Genomic DNA, 22,788 nt, shown 5'->3' with positions numbered 1-22,788 from the left:
ATGAACAGTGCAAAATTGAACAAAGCAGCTTTGAATCTTGAAATCCTTCCAAACGCAAACAGACGCGTCACAGATATCTGCAGAATTGAAATGACAAGTAGAATTTAACAATAGCAAAACTATCTTTAATTCCAAAACATGAAAAGTACAATAATAACAAAATGCTGTAGAGATACGCCGTGTTTTCAACTAGCTCTCTGGGAATCACCCAGTTGGTGCAAAATATTAATTCATGCCTGTCAAACTCTGTTATCTTTGGAGTTTTTTGTAGATGAAACTAAAGAAATGGGACCAAAGGCTACTAGTAACAAAGTCCCTCAAGATGAAGGCTGCTCCACGATGCATTGACTTCATTGACTATCTAATTTCATTGATTTGCAAAGTAGACATCAGTCCATAACTAGTTTAAATGCATTTCCAAAAGTGTGGAAACTCTCTTATCAGAGACATAACAGAACGCTGGTCTGCACTCTTTGCATTGAATTGAATGGGTTCAGCCCACTGGGACACATTCATTTTAATGGCTCGTGCTGCCCAGTTAGTGACCTGCATCGCACCAATGAGTTCAGAATGTCTTATCAAACTTCGCTCATAGACTAGTCAGGGAAATTAGGCCTGTTCTACTTTGCCATTTGTATCGCAAAACACTTGTAGCACAAATTGATGTAATTATGTATGAAAAAGTGTGTCCAAACTTTTGACTGGTACTATATATCGTGCAGCCTTTCCCACAAACGAAAATCAGGAAAATGAAGTGAAGTGGTGCTGTTTCACCAACAATGGGTGATGAAGGTTCCCAATTTGAACCCCGGTGGCATCCAGAAATACGCATGTTAGACTGATGGGTAATACTAGATTGCCCGTGTGAGTGTTTATGGTTGTTTGTGTCATTTGGGGCAGCTGAAGCTTGGTGGTTCGATCCCTCGCTTCCCCCGGTCAACATGACGAAGTGTTCTTCTGAAAGATGCTGAACCCTGCATTTCCTCTGATGGGTCCATCAGTGTGTGAATGTGTTTGACAGCAAAAAACACGGCGCAGCCTGGAACATATGGACTGAGAAGTGATGATTTGTGTGTGTGTGTGTATGAATGGGTGAAAAAGCACCTTGAGTGTCAACTAGCCTAGAAAAATGCTACAGAGACAGCCTATTTACTGTTTCTTAACTAGTAGTCATTATATGCAGCATAAATATTGAAGCTTAGCCTAGTTTGTTACATTTCACAGCAAGTTAGACAAAGTCATATAAAAAATAATGGACTATCTATCATCAAAACAACGCTTTTAACCAATAAGAAAGATGCAAATGCAGACCAGATGCTCACACTGACACGCTGTAGTCAGATATTACACAGACCCCGCATGCCAAAAAGCAAGGTCAGACCCAGCTGTATGGCACTGTGGCACATTCAATATTTGTTTCAAAGTATTTTAAGTCAGCTGGTATTATTACAGAGCACCAAGCCTGAAAGTAATAAGTTTGAGATATACTACGGCTGAAACCTCTACTCCATAAATAAACAATAACAGTGTCATTGCCTTTAAAACAGTCCAAGTCCTCCCCGCACCCCCCCCAAGATGGACCTTGTTATGACTAACAGCTTGTGACAGATAGATTCAGTTGGAAGACTCTGCAGAAGGGGATTTACTGCGCTTTATTATAACTTGTGTGCATTGTGCGGAATTACACCACAACTCTGATGATATATCACGATTTAAAGTTTGAAAACCAGCACACTGCTCTGCCATCATCATGTTGATTTAAAATGTACGAATGGAAGTTAGGATACAAATGTTTCAAGCATGTTTAAACACCCACATGAAAGTGTAATGCTGCCCGCTGTTACAGTTCTGTACACGTCGGACGCAGAGCGAGTGCTGCCTGCTGCACTGGCTTTATCTTAACTCAGTGTTATTGTGTTCCAGGCTGCACAGAGCATTTCCCAGGCCGTTTGGTGGTCCACACACTGTGGCGAGAGCTGATGGCATGCTGTGTTTTATGGGTGGAAAATCAACGACAGAATGAACAAGGAGCAGGAAAGCACAAAATGAGACTCTTACCTTCAGAAGTACTTCAACACATCAAACTGCAAAGAGGAGGAAAACAGGGGAGAGGCAGAGGAGAGCGGGAAGGGCATGAGAGAGAGAGAAAAAAAGATTGGAATTAGAATACCAATCGGATGCACAACAACTTCCCAAGACATTTCACAAAAGAAGAGAAACAGCGCTATTGTGCATTTGTCTGGAGTGTCATTCTCCTGTTTGTACAGGCCTTCGTCCACTCTGGAAAATCCGTCCTCATTAGCACACCAAAGGGTGCATTCAGGCTCAAATTCCTGCTAAACAACTTCCCTAATACTCTTTTTCTTATTCGAACTTTCTGACGGAAAGACTCAGTCCTCTCGACCTCCACATTTTCTCTACTGTTATTCATATGTTCATGTGCATATGTGGCCCAAACCAGGTGTGCTTTGACAGGTCTGACTTTGAATGAAGAACTGATCGACATGAAAACCCCTCGACAGTTGCATCACCAAATAAATAAATTCACTGATTTAAAAAAATGCTTTTAAGGGAGCTGCTTGTAGAACACACTGCAGAATTGAAAGAAGAATAGCTCCTAATCTGAATCAAATTCCAATGTAGAGGAGCTGTCTGTTTATGATCCTGGCTGCAAATAACATGTGACACGGCAAAAAAATGAAGTGACCTTAGAAATGCCTTAAGAATTACCGTTGAATAAAAGTGCGTAAAGTCTTTCCTGGTTCAGAAATGTCTACTTTGAAAACCTGTCAGGGTGACCTCACTTAAAAAGAAGACAATGTGGCCTTGCAAGACAAATTGGTCGAAGATCTCCACTGAGTTTCTGAAAAGGTCACAAAAAGAAATTCCAACTTTGATTTCAGAAAGAAAAACTACCCGACTTACTTATACAGGTGTTAATAGGTGTGTAATTACAGCAAATTGCATGCTGTCACCACCTAATGTTAAGGAGACTGGTCATTTCATGTATTTCTGTAAGACTAAATCATCCACACACACGCGCAAAAAAAGAGACAAAACCACAGTTAATGGCAGTAGCTTTTTCATCAAAGAAAATGTAACGATGGCAGTAATTATCTCTTAAAACCCTCAAGGAAAATGCATGTATGATATATACACGTGTGGCTTAGAGTACATGAAATAGCATAGCTGGTAATTAACCTGAGAATAAACAACATGACACCATATCCATGAATTTTAAAATCAATCTGACACCCTGGAGAGCATGCAACACACACACACACACACACACACACACACACACACACACACACACACACACACACACACACACACACACACACACACACTCACACAACGATTAGATTGTTTCATTAGTGAGGAGCTGATAGATAACCCTCCCGAAAGAGACATTGACCAAGAGGCCATTGATCGACTGAGCTAGGCCAATCTGTGTGCCAACGTGTGTGTGCGCAGATGGGCGTGTGTGTGTGTGTGTGTCTGGAAAGTGGCATACTGATGGAGTCTTTAAGTTGTTAGAGTAAGCACAGTAAATCTAATCCACTGGTGTTTAATGGAGAGAGAAAGAAACAGGCTGTCAACATATTCATTAGGTCAAATGACTCTGTCCAATCACTGCCATCTCACTCATGCACCAGAGCAAGAGAGAGCATTAGCAATATTTATGTCTCGGCAAACCATCGTGAAAGGAAAGTGCGCGAATGAGAAATTAGAAAAAAACCCAAAACATATTCATAACTGGATGACAATACGCTGCATTTGTAGGCATCTAATTTCATTTGATCTCATTCAAGCCCGGAAGAGCACCGGAGTGTAAATCAATCTGGCTTAAACTGGAATCACTAAATTATACAGTCTTATTGATGATTCAATAAAGCTTGTTGGGCTCAGGGGTTGTAATAATGACTTATGGTGATGATACAATGACGGCCATATTTCGCATAACGAGTTCATTGTAAACACTAACAACCACAGACACAAACAAAAAGGGTGATATTTCTGGTCACATATCATCCCGTCCCAATGAGTGTGTGCATCCTTGAAGGTTTTCCATCCACATGTGGGGTACTTGTAATTAGCTCTGTAGCCTGTTGTGTTGCATTGAATATGAAGGTAATTGGGGCTTCTGGAGCCCAACTCTCAATCTCTGTCAATGTGAGCATGCACGTGTAAGTAAGTGTGTGTGTGTGTGTGTGTGTTGTTCTGTCTTAATTCTGGAGGATGGCCAGACCATTACTGTGTGCTCAGCCTGCTCTAAAGCAGTTGTGATATATTAGTAATGAGTCCATTTGAAGACTAAATGAGTGTTTGAGTGGCCAGGCGGCGACGTGTGCAGTGATTGTGTCCACTTACGCACACCGCTCTGTGATTCTGCAGAGAGACACACACACACACACTAGCTGTGCATGCTGTGCGTAAGTATGCTGTAATGTTTTCTTAAAGTGTGCCTGCCTGCGTGTGCGTGTTTGTTCAGCCAGCTTGGAAAGCTCATGTGGCGATAATGAAGTCAGTCAGTTGCGCCATTAATTACTGTTTTACACCTGCTTGTCTCAGCTAATTAGACATGCTGACACACAAGCACACACGCATACATCTCTCTTTTTTTGTTTTTGTTAACAACATGTGCACACACTCCCATAAACACATACTCCATCACACTCAAGACTCACGCACAAACTTCCAGACAAGTTTTTTTTTCTTTTTCTCATTTCTCTTACGTAGACAAGTCAAAAATACATTCTCATTTTCACTTAGAGGAAGGTGAGATGGCACGGCAAAACACAGCGCCCCCCCCCTCTCTGTCAGTCTCGCACACACAAACACATCTCCTTGTACATCCTTCTGCTTTTCTCACTCTGTCAGTCTATCCTGCTCGCACGCTTCCTTCCTGCATGCTTTCCCTTCCCACTGTCACGCGGCACACGGCGGCGGTCTATTCTCCGCTTCCCTCACACCACGCACCGCCGTGTCTCCCAGCCTTCAACCTCTGTCTCGGTGAGCGTGTGACAGAGTGTGCGCATGTGTCTCCTCGATAAAGGCCACAGCTGCTGCTGATTTGCTGAATAAAAGATGACAGAGTCGGAATATCAGGAGATTACCAGCTAACGAAACAATGATTTTGTCCAATTTAAACAGCGACATCAGTTGCAACCAAGCACTTTGCAAGTCAACTGTGATATGGTAATGTTTGCTGTCAAATGAAAACTGTTTCCTCTACGCAACAAGACTCTCACTGGCTTTTGTTCTCTCACACCCGCTCTCACTCTCTGTACTCTGTCTCTCTCTCCCTCTCTCACACACAGCACGGAGAGCATATGGCTATTTCTCTCCTCTTTGAAGGGTTGCTTTGAAGCTACGGCACCCGTATCGATTGGTGCTCAGATGAGCTCGCATCGGCAGAGCCCTGCGATTATCTGTCGCTTTATTTCAAACAGAGCGCAAGAGAGGGAGGCTTACACACCCATCACTCACTCACACTCTCATAGTCCGTTATACACTCGTGCGTGAAGCGCACACGCATAAACACACCCCCGCGCGCGCGCAAACGGGGATAATGAGATGAGCTTACACTATGAATCCCAATACTTAAGGCAAGCTGCGCTTCAGAGCTGACAAGTGAGCGGTGAATGTTAAGAAAGTGAGGACATAGTGAGAGAAAGAGACTATAAAGTCTGGTGATGAAACTTAAGAGAAAATATTTCCCCCTACAGCTCGACACTGATTAAAAAAAAAAAGAAAGTTGCTCCTCCGCAGGCATAATGAAAGTCAGTTTCACCAGAAAGCAAAGTTTATGTGACAAAAAGTTGATCTCAGGGTCAAGGCTGACAAATGACTGTCAACTTTTTTAGTTTCTAGAATTCCCCCCTCAAAGTCATATGGAGGCCTATCACCTAAGCTGCTTTGGTTTGGACACTTTTGTCCAAGATATCATTTTTTTCATGAACAATATTATTGTATTATTGTCCTTTTGAACTAGCATAACTTCATACAACTGCTATAACCCCCCCCCCCCACACACACACACACACACACTCACACACACTCAGGGTTGCTAAAAGAAACCGTGTTAGCAAGGAACTTTCCTGAACGAAATTCCTCTATTCTGAAAAATCCTGCAGTGTCATTATTATAGACAGCGCTATAATAGCTCTGAAAGCTAAAGCTAACGTCAGTGTCACAGCTAAGCTAGCCAAACTGACGTCAGCTTAGCTCGCTAGTTGTTTTAAATGTTTTAAAGCTTTTTCCTAACGACAGTTCTTATAAAACTTTTAAAAAATTGCTGTCTTGAGGTACTTAATCCCTAAACTGTTTAGTGAGCGCTGTCTTTTTTCATGTGGGATGCAGCGGGTCATGGTTCCCTTTTGAATCCCTGCACAATCTTACTTAACATATGGCTGAATACCCAGCAGCCCCCTGTGAAGTGAACAGGGAACTCCAGGGCAAACGGAAAACTCACCACGATAATGCAAGTACACCTTTTTCGGAGAGCAGTGGACGGCCATATTTCAGATTTAATGTCAGGCATATATGCCAGTTTCATCAAGTGACGTCTGACACCAGGGGTCATTTGGTGTCATGGCTGCTGCGATGTTAGATCCTGAGAGCAAATGCTCCAACATCACTCATCTGGTTTTTTCTTTTTCTTTTTAAATCACATCCCAGCCCCCCCAACAGTGGATGCCAGTACTCATTCTGCGTCATTTTATCACTACGGTTGACGTTTTGGTTAAAAGGATCTTTCCCAAGACACAGAAGTCACAAAGTGACATATAGCAGTTACACGTGACACTTCATTCGTTCAAAATTCCTTCCACTTTCAAAGCAGAATATCCTACTGTGCGGAACTGTACAATCTGTCTTCGGGACTTACAAAAAGATCAATTATAGAACAAAAAAACACAAAGCAATATTATTAAAGGTTGTTTAAGAAACTTTTTACAGGAAAAATCAATTGACATACTCAAGCAGATATGTAAAGTAAAAGAGGATGAACAATAATACAAAACTTAAAAAATGCTCGAACATTTATAAAGTGCTTCTTGCATTAAAAGAAAGAAAAGAAGAATCCAAGACACCCTATAAAAAAAAAGTCATGGCGAACGTGGCTCTTTCTCTGCAGTCTGTAGCTCTGATTACTCCAAGAAGAAATTTCTACTTTATGTTCGTTGCAGTATGACAGTGAGCCAGAGTGACATGAAATGTTAATGGTCTGCCCAGAGCAGCAAAACTTCATAAAAGGCATGATTTAGAATCTACAGTGGCTTTCAGGAACAGCTAACACTGTCGCCTCAGACAGATACTCACACACACACACACACACACACACACACACACATCACATACCATGCATGTTATGATTAAAACCTGGGGCCACGCTGCTAAGTTGTTATTGAGACTAAAGTTTTCTGAGAGTGTAATTCATGTGCTACAGGGTACTACTTTCAGAATCTCAGTTAAACAACAGGAAAAACATATTTTCTGCTTAAATCTAATAATCCTAACGGACAAAGAATGAACCTCAACACCATATGGGTGTGTAATAATCTGAGGAGTTGTGCGTGTCTGGGAGGTCAGACACGGAAACATCTGTTTGAGGTGATCAGACCGCAAACAGCTGCAAAAAAAGGCAACTTGACACTGAGGCTCTTCTACAGGAGGCCTGATTTCAAACAGCTGTTTTGCCTGTTATACCATCATCACAATTCAATATGTTAAGAAAGTTGAAGGTTCGACATCTTTCTCCAAAAATTCCCATATGCAAAAATTAAAGAAACGTTTGGAAAACATGACACAGCCTAAGTTCAGGCAGCTGGCTCACTCACACACTCAGAAGTTAACTACAAATATCGAATCAAATACATTAAAACACGAAAACTTGGAATCATATGTGTAAAAGAAATCAAAAACATCAACAAGAAGTTTTACGACGAGAAAAAATTATCTAAAGCAGCAAAACAACACAACAGATACGTATCTGGGCACTAATGATACACAAAGTAACAACAACATCACATGGAGCCAAATCTGTCAACCAAAAGAATGACTCTGAAGAAATCAAAATCTATAAATAAAAAAAGAGCTTTTTGGTGCATGGATTAAAAACATTTCAGCGGATTACTGTTAACTTTTGGATTCTCACCAAAGACAGATCATGAGCCTCAAATCACCCCTTTATGAGACTCTTTATCGAGGGGCCATGAATGTGTCAGTGCCTGTTGTATATGAGAAGATATCGAGCTACTTTCAGGACTTTCAGTAAGCGGCGCTTCAAAGGGAAGAGAGCTGAGGCGGAAAGTGCCGAACACAAAAGGTAACGCACCGATGTACAATATGAGTGAAAATAACATATTCTGAACTGAAGTTTTGGCTGTGGATCTTTGTTACTGTTACACAGTAACTTCAAATGATCTGGAACTCACTTCTCTGTACCTTATTGGCTGGGTAGTGTGTACGTTGCATGTTGATGTGCACGTTTATTCCATCAGATGTGTAAAGATCACGTGTAACACAATGAGAATAAAAGAAGTGAATGATATTTAACATGGCAGCGCTCCGTGGGGCTGTACGGTGGAAAGTGTCCACGTCTTATGCGCCTGAGCGCGTGCACAAGAGCAAAGCAGGTCCAGGGAGGTTGAGAGAGGGCTGTCTGCTTGAGTGCGTTTATTAGCTGAGGCGGGAGGTTTATGTGCATAAGTGTACCTGTGAGAACCTAAAAGAAATGAAAAAGTGTGTGCGTATGCGTGTGACCGAGAGACGTGAGAGTGCAGGCGTGCGTGTGTGTGGGTGTGTGGTTTATTTGTGTATCTGTACACTCGTTAGGTCGGTATCCAACCATTGCAATCAGCAGTAATCCTGACTCAGCATCAATAATGACCCCATTAGTCACAAACCCCTACTGATTTACACACACACCCTCACGCACACACACACACAAACTGCCAGATGGACACTATCCTCTAATTACTGAGCATGTGCATGTAAATCATTAGGTGATATTATACACACGCATGCACGCCATGTAATGCACGAACACCGGGTTCGTCTAATTTTTATCAATTAGCTAAAGAGGATAAGTCGTCTTCAAACCACTGCCAAAAGCTGGAGCGCACATCTAAATATGTACCGTCACTGAGTTGTGTCTCTTGGGAAATTCATGGAGGGTCAGCGTTTGTGGGAAAACGAGGTTTTAAATCATAAGCTTTCATTCAAATAATTCAAACTGAACTCGAGACTTTTTAAAATAATCACAATAATACGTGTACTTTATTTCTGCAGCATAATGCTCCAACTTTGTCCCTCGTTGAATATGCAAAACTTTGCTCTTTGGCTTAGTTTTTCAACACACACACACACACACATATATATATACACACATATATATATGTGTGTGCAATGAAGAAAGTTTTAATTTGACTTTCATACAGTAAAAAGACTTGCACAGAAACAATAACAAAAGGAAAGCAGCTGGAGTGTACAGGGAAGGACATGGAGAATCGTGTTCAAAATTAATTCCTAATTAAATTCAAGCCATTACTTCATTTTGTCCTTGTCCTTGCAATGGAAGCATTTCAAGTTATGGAGTACTACTGCAACCATCATCTGCACAGAAAATGGGGCCTGAAAGAGGGACACACTACTTTATACCCAAAAGAATCGCAGTCGAATTCGAGAAACTAAGAGAGGCATCATTATCTACTTCATCATTAAAACTGCAGCGTTATTTATACTTCTGCCAGAAAGCCACAACTGTTCCGTGAGCACTTTCCAACTGTAAAAGATGGCAGGCAACCCAAATCTCAAATGAATTTCCACTCAGTATTTTCCCTGCCGTCTCACCTTCACGTTCCCGTTCCCAGAGAATCTTCCAAAACTGCATATATCACCGTGTACATCATAAGTTTTCACTTTTTCTTTTGGTCGCTCTGTCAAATCACTGCATGCTGGTTAGGCGCATTGAAAGCACTGAAGACACTGTTACAGTCGCCTCACCTGCCACATCTTCACCACTTGCACCATATGGATTGTGTAAATTAGTCCAAGTCTAGAAATAGAGCAAGCAACAGCCCTCCCTCTGGCGATCCTGAAGCTCCATTTCCCTCATTGTGAAGCTTCATCAGTACAAGCCAAGCTGGTAAAACCTTTAAACTGTGTTCAGCTTTCAAAGGCAGACTTTTGGATGAAATCCTTTGGCCACGTATTAAGTGGTCGGTTTGATTGCTGTGAGGACATAAAGAATGACTGCGACATAATGCTGCATGATGATGGATGTGCTGGCACTGTTAGAGGACTAAACAAACGAAAACATTAGGAAAGTGAGTGTTCAGGAAGCACAAGGGCTACAGGAACCAAAGGAAACACTAATTTGTTTTCTCTCTTCCCTGTTCTTAAACTCCTTACACTATGGGGGAAAAAACAACACTAACACTCACCAGCATCTGGCTGTTGTCGGCAGTGGAAAAGGGGTTTACCTGGCATTCAGTTCTCTATCTAATGACTCTGCATTTGCAGGTATCTGAAGGGAGCACATTATGAAAAAAACCCAAATTTTTTTTTGTGTGCTTGAGTGCATTTATTTGGGTCTGAAGTCAACTCCAAAACCACAATCCTTTCGCTTCGAACGCCGTAGCTTTGAAAATGTACCATTCAGTGACTTGAAGAGATTTCCACATCACACTCCCAGCTCAGAGTGGAATTATCCAGCCTCCCCATTTTTTTTTACTCAAAAGCAAATTATCTTCAAATGCTGCGTTCACTGTATCTCAGATATTGGTAGTCAAGGCTATTTGTTTTGCCTTTAAAAGCAAATTCTCATCAGCAGTTAATATAGTTGATTGGGAAACTATTTACAGTGGCTAATAAAGCTCTGCCACTACTTTGTTTACTATGATCTAACCAGACAAAGACATCTGAATTTTATTTGGCTTTCCTTTTATTACCGATTGTGGGATTTTGACCCATACATCACAAGCTTTAGTTCTTATTGTTAGTCTATAACAACCTAAATAAAACACATGAATGGACCAACAGTGAAGCCCAGGGTTTAAGGGAAGCCCAGGATCTTAAGTCCATATGTGAAGGATTAAGAATAACCTTAACCAACCACCTGGCCGTAACAGTACTTTTTCTATGCTGCAGTCTTAAGAATCTGGGCCAGTGCAGCACATACGATAACTCTCAACTGTCAATAGCCCAGCTGCAGAAAAAAGAAATGCAAGTATCAGAGAAAAAAGTTCTGAGTCGAGTATTTTCCTCCCAGTTCGGTGTGTGGTAGTCTGAGCTGGCCCTGCTGCGAGTGCTACTGAGAGATCTCAGGCTTTTCACTCTCTGCTCTCTCACAAACAGTAATAATGTCTGAAAAGAGGCAGACCGTGCAGAGCAGAGAGGTGGAGTGGAGCTGAGTCGGCCAGCCCGCACCCTAAAACCGGCCGATCGTAGAGCTGTAAATTCACGGTTGAAAAGAAGAGCTGATGGATTGTCTTTGTTATTTTGACTCAAGCACGTTTCAGACGCTGCTCATTGAGACCTCAGGAAATTGTGTCCACTTGTGAAAAAGAGCTCCTTTAATGGCTCCGGTTCGGATCGGTATAGGTGGGAGCAAATTAATGCAGGCGGACATGTTAACTTTTGCTGAGTCTGCAGCTCTCGATCATGAGCTGTCTGTTTGACTCCCACAGTCCAGTCAAAACTAATAAACTCAGAAATTCTTGCTTAAAAGATATTTAAAGCAGTTTTCATGAATTTACATCAGTTTTTGGAGATAAATCCTTGCGTTTAAAAATGCATTCACAATGGTAAATAGCAGAACTGCAGGATGCACTGATAGATAGTTTGATATTAAAGCCTCTTTTTTCATTGAGCTTCATTGAGGGGAAGACAAGTATTCTGTTTTCCTGGGAATATTTCTTTGGCCTGAGTTGGCCTGAAGATCATGTTAGCTGCTGTATCCTACGTGCAAAACTCACAACTCCTTTGACAAGAACGCATCAGCATCTGCAAAAAACTTTTAGTTAATTTCCTTTGTGTTTATTTGCTGCAAATTGGAGCCCAAATTGGTGCCGAGTAAAGTGTGTGAAGGCGCACGCACAGCGCCACCGGACCGCTTCTGCTGTGGCAGCTCTGCAGTTTGTGCACGAAGGGTGTATTTGTGTTGCATAATGTTTGATTCGAGACCCTGCATCCGGTCGTTGTTCTCACTGGAGAAAGTGGATGTGTACACAGGGTGTGCGGTTTCAGGCGAAAATGCACAAATGTACCGGCACATTTCAGGAATCACTTCATTTTTTCAGCTATTTCAGCTAAAATGCTAAGGCGCTAAAGCTGTAAGCGCAGAGTTTGATGGGCCTCAAATGAACAAGGACCTCTGATAATACAATTAATGTGCTCCGATAGTGTACACGTGCTAAATCTAATTTTTTGACAACCTCAAGCACACGGTAATATCTGTGATCTTTAACCCTGTGTTAAGACATTCTTTGTTTCACGGCACTGCTTGTGTGACAGTGAATGGCAGCCAATGAGAATAAATATATGACGACGCCAACCTGCTACACAGTCTGATGTGAGAGATCCGCATTGCTGACACTGAAGCAGCATTGCTGACATTGTAAAGGTCAAAGGTCATGTGTCAAAGGTTAAGGTCCAGTCAGCTAAAGTGGAGCCCGCAGGAGACCTCAGTTCTTTTAAATCCTGCCTTCATTCATGTGTGCCTGCTGTAAGTGCGCTCGTATGCACAGAGTCATAACGACACACACTCATGCACATTTCCACTATAGTTTCTGTCGTAGAGGGGAGATGTGCCCGTCTCAAAGCTTGTGCGCTTGTTGGCGTGTGTGACCCTGTGCCCTACATCCTGACAGGAAGATCCAGAGGTCTAAGAGAGGAGTGCTGGACCCCGAGGTGTCAATCACAGATTCAGATTGACAGACGAGTTAGCTGGCGCTGTTCTCACACTCACCCACACACTCTCCCTCACAGGACTCTGCTCTGTCACTCTCTCAAGCTGACTGTCTTTCACTCCCTCTTCCTGTCTCTGTCTCCTCGCCGTTTCCTCTTTGTCTCAGCGCGCTGTCGATCCACTCCAGCATCTAATTTTTTTATTTTTTTCTCGTCTCGGTCCTTGTCTGCACATTCGCATGCTGTTTGCAGTTTGTCAGCCCCCGCCCGCCATATTTGCTGTCTCTGCTCGTCTTTCAACTATTTCTCGGACAGATGGGTTCCGAAGAACACTTCCGTTTCTGTTTTTCTCCACTTCGGTACATCTTTTTGTTGATTTTTTTCCCTGCTTTCTATTCACAGTGTGTCGTGGTGGTCATTCATGAATGCACACGTGCATGTGTGTCAAACATCTGTTTGTGCAGTGACTTCGTGGCTGTTTTTGTACGGCTGATTTCTAGATTCCTGAAAACTGTACAATGTGCTCAATGAAATGCAGACTCAATGAAATAGAATGTCAAATATGTATCATGTCATATTTGTCAAGATGTTGATGCAGATAAGCCCTTATTTGTTCAGGTGTTAAGATTAGTGCTGAATTTATTAAGTATAGACCAATGTAAAATAGGGAATTTCATTGAAACAAAAACAGCAATCATAAAAATCTACTTTGAGAAGAATTAAGATTGCAAAATCTCAATGCATATTAAAGCCTGGATGCAAAAACAGAACAACGACCCCAATCAATCACTTTGTTGTGTAAGAGGAAGAGGTTTGTGATAGCTAGCTAGCAGAGCACATTTGGAGCAAAATTTTCCAGCTAACTCGCTTTCTGTTCGAATGCCCTTTACAGAAAACATCCGTTACTGCTGCTTTAAGGTTGTCATAACTAACAAACATCTTAGGAGCAAGAGGAGGGTTATGGCAGACATGCTTTCCATTAAAATGCAGGTGAAACACTGCAGTTACGCAGACTATATGTGAGAAATATTCAGTGGTCTGTCTAATCTATGGTTTGGCAGATTATTGCACAAATGTTGATTTTTAACATAAAGGGCACAAATTAAACCAAGAATCCGTTATTGTTATTGACGGTTCTCATTCTCAGTGTGTGAAGAAGCATCTGCAGATTGTGGACTTTCAGCGCCGTTGTCGCTCACCAGCTGACGTAGTGTGAACTTGACCGCCAGTCAAGGAGGGGACAAGCCTGACAAGAAACGCTGCCTGGTCGGAGGTTGAAAAATGAAGCCAGCTCAGATGTGGCAGTAACTGCGGTTCCTCATATGACCCCTTGAGGCTGGCTTTAAATTGAGTCAGTCCCCACACGCCCCCTGACAAGTGAGGGCTGTGGCGACTCGTGCACAGTGTCCTCTGGTTCCAGGTTAGATTCAACCTTTGAACATGTCTCCTGTCACAAAAAAAACTGTCACTGCCGAATCAGCTGGTAACGAAAACGATTGCTACATCCATTTTTTATACACCAAAGTCGTGGCGCATTCGGTTGCATTTGAAGAAAAACAGTCCCCTCTGAAAGACAATTATTACAACAGAAGCAGACAACTGCATCATAATTTATGCTTCTGCTGTACCGATGATTTGGTTCTACGGCCAATGCAGTGTTGTGTGATCTGTACATCTACAATGTCGTGCTATAGAGAAATGTGTTAACAGGAATTCTTTCTTTACAAGCATACAGGCTAATCAAACTGATTAACTGATCATCAGCATGTGTGAGTGCCTCGTCTACAGCATTCAGGTGTGTGTTGACACTATGTCAGGGACTAGAAACATCAGCAAAGGTCTTAGAGAGGCAATTGTTGCTGCCCATCGATCTGGGAAGGGTTATAAGGCCATTTCCAGTTTGGACTCCATCATTCTACACTGAGAAAGATTTTTCGCGAGTGGGCAAGTTTCGAGACAGCTGCCAACCTTTCCAGGAGTGGACGTCCCAGCAAGTTCACCCCGAGGTCAGAGGGCGCCATGTTCAGAGAAACAACAGAAAAACCCAGGAGCTGCATCTCAGACTCAACAGGCCTCAGTTAGCATGTTAAATGTTACAGTTCATGAAAGCAACAAGTAGGGTTTGTTTCCAAAAGGTTGCAGGAGAAAGCACCGTGTCTGCTGTAGACCAAACATCAACTGTTAAGCAGCCGCTGGTGGAGGCCTGATGACGTGGGCTTATTTTGCACTGTTGCGAGGAGAGTGGTCCTAAATTCCTCCACAATGATGTGAGAGACTGATAACGTCACACAGACACATATCACTTCAGCCGTTGGTTCTACAAGCTACTGAATCAAGGTCGACTTTGTCGTTTTACCAGCACACACTTCACACAGTCCCACAGCACTTAGCCATCAAGCTTTGAATATGAAGGTGAGATCAGCAAAGCTTCTGTCACAGTTTATGTTTTAAAATTCTTCTTTTCAGGTCATTTGTTATGTTTCTGGTTATGTTTTCAGGTTTCAGGTCATGTTTTTCCCTGTCACGTTAGGGTCACTCATGTCACCTGTTTTCTGTTTAACAGCTGCACATCATCACCGATCACCTCCCCACAGCATTTAGTTTCCAGGTTCAGTCACAGTCTGGGAACAATACCCACTTCCCTTCCAGGCTCTGTACACGAACAGCTAAGTCTGGTTCTGCCTCATATTCTCGTTTCCCAAAGTCTTACTTAATCACAGTCTTGTTTTTCCATAGTTTTGTAAGTTATTCACAGTTTTAGTATTTTTGAGATCCGGCTCTGCCATTGGTTCATGTTTTTTTGTGGTTTTTTTGCGTTTGGAATAAACCTTTTTGATTTTTGAGAAATACTGCATCTGGGTCCTACCTTCCTGCACCATCACCACTTGACACCTTCCTGTTTAAATAGAGACACAAATCGGTGTCTGGTCAGTGTGTGAAAGTTTGTTTAATCTCATACTGACAGCATGAATTCCTCTGTGTCTCTCTTGTGTGTATTCATGTTTAGGTGAGAAAGTGGGGAAAAAAAGGGTAGTTCAGTTAGATCTGAGCTTCTGTATCATTATTATTCTCAGAGACGGTTTTAAAAACCCAGAGCAGACTCTCATTCTGTTCTATACTCTTATATATTTTTCTTATTGTGCTTCCTTTCACAGCGTTTTCCCCCCTGAATAATCTTTTCTGTTTCATCCCATTCTTTTACCATCATCCTCTGATACCGTTTCCCTCCCCTCTCGGCCGTCTCCCAGTGTACGCCGCTGTCTTCCATCTGCCCCTCCCCACCCCGCTCCTTCATCGCTTTCCTTTCGTCTCTACACCTGACAGAGACGGGATCAAGCAGTAAATCTCCTAAAGCACGCTCATCCACCGTCGCTCACACCACAAAGCCGGAGAGAGAGTGAGGGAAGACAGTGAGATGGAAGAGGGAGGCACTAAACGTTGAGTTTGTTGAGAGGGAGAACAGAAGATACAAGATAACAAAATGACAAGCAGACACAAAATGGCCCAAGATGCAAGAGGTGAGAGAGGCGGGGGGGCACGGACACAGATGGAAGGTCTGAAAGTGATGGAAGGGAAGACACGGAGGGAGGGAGATAAAGACACAAGCTTTCACATTACTCATAGGGAGCATACAGTAGTCCAACCACACACACATACACACACTCTCATAATAATGGCAATATGAGCAGAATGATTAAAATTCCCTTTGGGCCACAAGACATCCCTCCTGCCCCAACAGAGTGGAACATGTTGGGCGCAGCTTCTTGGGCAGAAAGCTTGAACTCGTGTCTGAGGCAGCACGGCGGCACAGTCTTTCTTTCTTTTTTTTAAAGTCACATTTAAGCTTACGCACACACATCTGTCTTTGTGTACGACTGTACCCTTAGAGTCATTTTTCTGGATCCGTTTACTCGCGACTGTGCTTCCGAGTGCGCGAGTGTGTGTGCGACAGCGGCCGGGCAGAGTGTCCATCGCCGGTGGTTTATGGCTGCTGAGCTCTGATTACATTGGTGTGACTGGAGGGGTAAGCAGACTGGTGGTTCTATTTGTCTTCTATGTGTCTGACTGCACACACACACACACACACACACACACACACACACACACACACACACACACACACACACACACACACACACACACACACACACACACACAGCGAATAGAAGCGACTCATCCAGAGACACTTGGCCTGCCTCCTGGAGATCTCACAGAGATACAGCCGCATTACGGATTCGCACAAGAACACACATCTAATTCATACTTGATTTGAAGGTCCTGCATTTCCACGACTTTCATTTTGATTTGCGTTGAAGGTGTTTCCAACTGATTGATGAGGAGTGGTGAAACAAAGAATATGCTTTTCATCTATACAGTATCATATCTATCAAACTGTCTTGCTTTGAATGTTTGTTACTTGTGAATTAGTGAATGTTTCCAGCAACCCTTCATGTTTCACATAAATACAGTCTCACAAATAGCTATTCGATATGACAGTAGGTGTCTAAATAACTCAGCAGTATGGACTCATCGGGGATAAACCAGAACAGACGCCGTTGGAAAAACATTAGATAAAATTTTACACATACTCAACTCTTGCTTTTCCTTCAGGCTGCTGATCATTTTTAACTTTAGTTAAGAGGAGGACCCAATTTGCAGACAACCGGCAAGAGCAAGGCAGATATTGGACTGAAAGAATTGAATAGTCTTTCAGGGCAGCCGCTGCATAGTAGAGTATTTTTTTTTAAATAAGGTCCTAACAGAAATCCAAATGCCTGATAAGAGGAACAAGCCGACAGGGAGACACTGGGACAGAAACAACACAGTGATCTGGGAAGGAGGAAGTATACAGAGTGAAATTACTGACAAGGATCAGGTGTGAATTAAGACCTGCTGTGAAACAAGAGCAGAAGTAGAGTCAACAGGACGCACAAGGGGGTAGATCTCTACAAAATAAAACAGGAAGCAAGGAAACTGGGATACAGAATGAAGATCAATAACAGGCAGAAATGTAACTAGAGCGCAAAACATGACATGGAAACTAAGACACAAAAGCACGGGCCGTGACTAAACAGCTCCTTTTTTTCACATTAGGTTTAAGTATTTGTGCTTTTATTACTGTACTACACTTATTTCATTTCACTCCAGGCAGATGGGCATATTTTTATTTTATTTATTTTTATGGGAGCAATTTTCTGTGCGTTTTAAACCGGTCTCACATAAACACGTGGAATAACATCCTCTTTTTTTTACACTGTGAAAATGTGTGATGGCAACCTTTTGCCTTCTTTAGGGCCTCATCAGCGACCCATGAGTATTAAAAGTCTGTGATTTGTACTTTTAAATGCGAACCGTGCATTTTGAGCATTTAACTCCTAACCGGTCGTGAGTGAGAGCAAAGCAGGAGAGTAGCTGAAGGTGAGTGGTGGAGGTAGAACAGCAATCCATGGTGTAACGGTGCAGAACAGAAGACCTGACTAACCCCTCACAGGTGCTTTTATGGAAGTCACAACTGTTGACCTTATCACATTAACGTCCTAATAAACATGATCACGAGCACGACGAAATCAGCATCAGAGTAGGGAACTCAGTTAGAGAAATTGGAACATTCTTTTTTTTAGCTTCTTGTTAAACTGTCTGGACCAATGTAGGCATTAAACCGTGTTTAATGTGCATTTATCAAACTGCTGTCTTCAGCCGGCCGGTCTCAGCTTTCTCCTAGCCGAGGCAGTACTTGCTTTGAGTGTGTCTCTGCTTAAGGGTCCAATCTCCGTCTGAAACTGTCACACAGCGACTGTTAAAGCAACTGGTAACGAGTCGTGGTGCTGGCTCACAGAGTAATAATGAGGTATGTCTTTATGTTTTATGTATTTCGCCCCAAAAGTTTCACTTCTTTCTCTGTACGGGCAGCCTGAATGTGAAGTTCTTTAAGAGATCTGTACTTTGATTTCAATAAAGCTTTAGATTACCGATATTAGGGCTATAACTTTGGCCGTAGCAAGACTAAATGTTTTCGCTCAGTGCAAACACCGACTATCGTTAAATCCTCCATCTTTCTTTTACATTTGTTGTGCATAGTAGTTTATTTTCTTCTGTATCCCGTTCTGTTCCAGTCTATGCATATGTTCTGTTCTACTTTACATTGTTTTACATCACATGAAATCATTTTATGCGATTGTTTTCCATGTAATTTACACTTCTTTTTTACCTCTATTCCATTCTTTTTTCCACACTTTTATTCTATTCCATCCTACTTTTATATTACTTAACAACCATATTCAGGTCTATGTTTCTATTCTAGTTTGTGATTCTGTTCTATTCTAATTAAGTTAGTCCTTTGCTATAAAGAGTCTGACCTTTACAAAGAATGAGGCAGTGTTTTATGAAGCTCTTGCTTAATGATAACCGTGCTGGATAATACACAAAGGGAAAAGGCTGAGGTAGGATGCTTTATCTTGTGACTTTAAGTGTGCACTGTAAGGACTCTGCCAAGAGAGGGAAATGGGGGGGTAGAGATGGTGAAGAGGAGGAAGAGTGGGGTGCAGAGAAGAACAGGAGGCTAGATGTTGTTACATTATTGAGAGGAAGCCAAAGCCTTGGTGCTCTGGGAATTTGAAGACAAAAGAGAAGTAAGGACAGAGATGGGGTCGGTGGATAAGAGCGCAGAGCGCAATCGTGTGAAAGATGAGGGATGAGAGGGAAACGAAGGGGAGGAAAAAAAAGACCCAGAACCTATGAGAGAGGGGGAGAAAGATAGAAAATAGGCTGTGAGAAAGAAAGATGGACAGTGATGTATAGGTGTGCTGGGCAGTCGGCTACAGCACAGGGTTGCTCCCAAGTGTGCGTGGTGTAAGGAATTACAGGGAACAATGTGAAGCGATGAGGGAGTCTCAGACGGCTGACACTGTTTTTGTTCACTTCCACGGTATCAGGTGGAAATGCCCTCTACCAGTCACTGTGGTGTATTTGTGTTTGAGACACTGACAGGGAAATAAATATGACAAGTAGGAAGCAAAAGAGAGCAATAAAAGGGGGATAATGAGAGATGAAACTTGTGCGTCTGTGCGTGTTGATGTGTCTGCTCATCCGGCTGTGTGTATCTGATTTTATGTGAATCCGAAATGTGGACGAACACCAAGGCTTTAGCTTTTTAATCAGCCCCATCAGCGCTGTATGGGGACTCTGAGAAGCTTTCATGTGTAGTTTCTCACAAACACACGCAGACACGCACGCTAGAACGCAAAGCATCCCCTCTTGCCTTCTGTTCTAAATTTACACCTAACATGAGAACAGGAAAATGGGGGAGGAGGAAAAGAGGAGCAAAGCAAGGTAAGGGATTGAAGACAGAGAGCAGAGGAAGAGTGGAGGAGGACAGGAGGAGGAAGGTGGAGAAAGGAGAAGAGTAGAGCGGGAAAAGTGCACAGGAGAGGTGGAAGAAGTTAAGACTTAAATTAGGATGAGGGAAATCTAAAAGGAGAGCAGAAAAAAGAATATAAGGTCAGGAGCCAAATTTGATTTAGGCAGTGGGCAGCAGACTTGGAGAAAAGGATGACTGGTGAGTTAGACTGGGAGAAAGACAGGGAGGGAGAAGGACAGCGGTATATTAGTCAAGGTGTCCAGTCTGTGTATTGCCTGCTGTGCAATACCACCCCTCTGATTTACTCTGCCGAGTGACTGATGAGAGGGAGGAAGAGAAAGAGGGATGCAGAGATGAAGGGATGCGAGAAGAGGGAGGTCTCGCTACGAGCGTTTAGGCCAAATTAACGGCACCTCATAAATTAGACTAACAGCCAGAGCGCCGGGGCTGGAGGGGAGGGGACGTGACGGCGTGTGCGCCAGCGAGTCTCCGTGTGTACACAAGAAAGTAAGTGCATGTATGTGAGTGATGACTTGTCAAAAGGGAACAATTTGAAGCAGTACAAACAGATTACTCTCTGATAAAGTAGCTCGCTCATACAAACACAATCTCCCCTTGATTGCCGCACACACCGAAGCTTTTTGCTCCTGCGTGATGCGCTCATAAACAGAAACAGCAGGCGTAACGGTGCCGGGTTTCAGTTGCCCGCCTATTCACTCACGAGACGCTTTGACTTTGTGATTGTTGCAAGAAGCAAAGCTAATGTGGCTTTCACGTGCTTGCACAATTCATTTGGGTGTCAGGTACAAAACAATTTTGCAAAAGGTGTTTTGTGATATTGCCGTAACAAATATATAATCATGCCGAAATTCAAATTTTCAGTGTCGCTGCAGAATTTTTACAGTGAACATTTTTAAGGGTTTTTAAAGATACCTGTGTCATGTTGGAGAATTAAATATCAAAGTAACTGCTGAACTAATGCTGACGTGAGATAGAATGTATTGATTTCTCAATGTATTTCATTAAACCACATTATCATAAATCTCATAAATCCCAAGATCTAACTGACATTAACCAAGTGGTCAAACAGTGAAAACACATCATGGATGCAAGAGTCCTTTCCTTTGTTTGCCCAGCATCAAACCCCTGTCCTCTCTCTGTCACTGGCTCTTTTCACCCATGAAATATTTTGAATGAAAACTGGAAGAAATACCCAAATCAGCCCAGACATGATGTACATTTTACCTGTCAGGTTCCTTGTACTGCACAGAGTGCGGTTCAGGTCCAGCTGAGCTCATGCATGAACAGTGGAAGTAACTTTGTGATGTTTTCTGCTTATCTCTCAAATGCTTTTAGTCACTTTCAATGATTTGGCAGGTTTGTCTAGTGCAATTAGTGCTGAAATCAACACAAATACAATCAAAATATAACTAAAAAGTCTTTTTGTAAGAGCTCAAACAGATAAGATATAATATCCCAGATGAAAGTTAATTCCAGAAGAATTTTTCCTTTTGCAGATGTCCACCACAGTTGTTGTTGTTTTTTTTGTTTTTTTTTAACTCCTCGAGGTATATTTCCAGACAGGACAACTACTACTTCTACTGAATTAAAACCGCTAGCAGCAAAGCCTATATCGAAACCTTCTCTCTGGTAGCACTAAGCTGCCTCGTTTATTGTCTTCAGACCAGGCATTTTAAAAAATTTGCTTCAGATTTGCTTTGCCAGTGCACAGAAACCTGACATCTGTTTGATTTTTCCAATATGGGCTACTGTGAAAAGGGAAACAGACGCGACACTGCCAACATGGTTAACTGCAAGGAAGAGAACTTGCAGTTAGAGGTCATCTCTGTGTGTAATAGGTTTTTTTCCAAGGCACATTAAGTGAAAACACCACTTTTGTTATATTCTTAATATGTGAATATATTGCTTTTCTGCCAAAGGATCTAAATTATAATTCTAATAAATGATTACATCTAAAACTAGCAAGCAACTCAGCATGAAGACACCACTGTCTGTTCTGCTGTGATGAGTTCTCTGCTTCGTGTGGAGCGGACAGTTTTGTAATAAGTGCAGACAAAGTGTTCCACAAACTATATTATGACACCATTTCCATGCTGCCCCAGTCAAGTTTTTCAGCCTATAATAAATGCATAAAACTGGCACATGTTCAACGTATGCTAATACCAACATGTCTGCAGAATCAGCTGATAATACCATCCAACCAAGAGCCCGGTCATGATTCTCCAGACATTTTTCACATGTACTCCGGTCATTGTGGAACCGGATTTAGCAACATAAAGATGTCACACCCCAGCGCTGTCATGATGCCGAGCTTGCAGAAATTACATTTTGCCAATTTCAAAGCAATATCTAGCGTATAAACATATTTCGTTGGATGCAGGGTTACTGCACAGGAACATTTAGCTCACACTAGGCTTGGTACAAATTGTGTTCGTCTTTTTCGATAATGTATGTGTTCTGTTACAATTCCAGCAGCACATAGCATAAATCCTCCC

General features: G+C 42.3%; 1 protein-coding gene across 1 annotated transcript in view; it reads right to left on the bottom strand.

Annotated features, from left to right (window-relative positions):
* Positions 1-22,788, bottom strand: part of ptprdb (protein tyrosine phosphatase receptor type Db) — a 170,138-nt gene that overhangs the window by 139,336 nt on the left and 8,014 nt on the right. Inside the window, exon 3 of the mRNA XM_072383343.1 lies at positions 2,059-2,084. The gene's annotated coding sequence lies outside the window, so the exon portion shown is untranslated. The remainder of the gene's footprint in view (positions 1-2,058; positions 2,085-22,788) is intronic.

The sequence above is a fragment of the Leuresthes tenuis genome, unplaced genomic scaffold (assembly GCF_036924035.1).
Source record: "Leuresthes tenuis unplaced genomic scaffold, fLeuTen1.0.hap1 SCAF_4, whole genome shotgun sequence".
Classification (NCBI taxonomy): Eukaryota; Metazoa; Chordata; class Actinopteri; order Atheriniformes; family Atherinopsidae; genus Leuresthes; species Leuresthes tenuis.
The sequence above is the reverse complement of the archived record's forward strand: the minus strand, read 5'-3'. Positions and strand labels throughout refer to the sequence as shown.